We start from the raw sequence: 1,732 nt of genomic DNA, 5'->3' as shown, positions 1-1,732 counted from the left end.
AACGCAATCAGATTTGAGGAAATTTCAAGATCAGAAAATTTTTTTCGAAAAAAAAAAAAATTCAAGAACACCTGGGTCATGGCAAGTTATTTCCCACAATCCATTCCACAATCAACGTACAACATAGAAGAAATCATCTCTCTAACTATCCTGGTTCAAAAGTTGTATCGGAACATTTCACGTCGAAATACCTCGCCAAGTCCAGACCGGGGCGATAGGTAGTATCTGACACCGTCCGCTCGGGACTGACATCGACTTGGACTCGGGCTAATGATGGGGAGGCGTTTAAGGACGTGAACATTTTTCCTTATAAAAATTAAAGTCGACAATGAATATTGATTCTGATTACTGATTTACGCTTTAAAAACACATTAGAAGGCAACCAAATCAAATTTGAGGAAATTCCAAAATCAGAAAATTTTTTTTCAAAAAAAAAAAAATCCGAAAAATATTTTTCGATTCTGATTACTGATTTACTCTTTTAGAACACATTAGAAGGCAACGAAATCAAATTTGAGTGAAATCCAAAATCAGAAAATATTTTTCGAAAAAAAAAAAAAATTCGAGAACACCTCGGTCATGGCAAGTTATTTTCCACAATCCATTCCCCAATCAACGTACATCCCAGAAAAAATCATCTCTCTAACTATCCTGGTTCAAAAGTTGTATCGGAACATTTTCACGTCGAAAATATATCTCAGAGTCCAGACCGATGCAGAACGTAAACTCGATCATACCGATGCTTCACGTAATCTCGATCTTACCGATGCACAACGTAAACTAGATCACACCGATGCAGAACGTAAACTCGATCATACCGATGCACCACGTAAACTCAGGCAGACCGATGCAGAACGTGAACTCGATCTTACCGATGCACCACGTAATCTCGATCTTACCGATGCACCACGTAAACTCGGGCAGACCGATGCAGAACGTGAACTCGATCTTACCGATGCACCACGTAAACTAGGGCTGACCGATGCATCACGTAAACGACGATCGAGAGGCGCGAAAGGACGTGAACGTTTTTCATTATAAAAATTGAAATAAATGATAAATAATGATTCTGATTGTTGGTTATCATTTTTAATAAGCATTAGGAGGCAACCAAATGAAATTTGAGGAAATTCCGATAATAGAAAATTTTTTCGAAAAAAAAAAAAAATTCATGAAATCCTCGGTCATCGCAAAATATTTACCATATTCTGTTCGATAATCAACGTATATTTAAGAAGGAATCATATCTGTATCTATCTTGGTTCAAATTTTGTATCGGAACATTTTGACCAAAGTCCGAGCTTCGGCCGAAACAGACACCGCTGACCTGGCCTATCGATCGACCGAGAGTCGGGGATAGAGCGTAAGTGTTGTCTGGAGGGGAACCCTGTGCTCTCCTGACATATATAGGGAAGGTGGTCGCGTTGGGCGATGCAGAACGTTTGGATCGGGAATTATATTTTTGGTTCAGCTATTGGAATATGGTTTATTGTTGGTATATATTGGCGAAATAACGTTCTTACTGACTGGGGATATTCATAAAAATGAGTCCGGAGATTTTCAGATCGAAGTTCGAGTGATCCGACTTGGAAGGCGTGTTGGGTGGGTCGAGATGGCTTAGATAGATCAGACGAGGCGGGCTAAGTGTTGACGTCATGCATCGGTCCATTTTCAGATTGAGTCCGAGTAATCCGACTTTGAAAGAGTGTTGGGTGCGTCGAGACTGTTTAGA

The sequence above is a fragment of the Harmonia axyridis genome, chromosome X, assembly GCF_914767665.1.
Source record: "Harmonia axyridis chromosome X, icHarAxyr1.1, whole genome shotgun sequence".
Classification (NCBI taxonomy): domain Eukaryota; kingdom Metazoa; phylum Arthropoda; class Insecta; order Coleoptera; family Coccinellidae; genus Harmonia; species Harmonia axyridis.
This window is presented reverse-complemented; position numbering follows the sequence as displayed.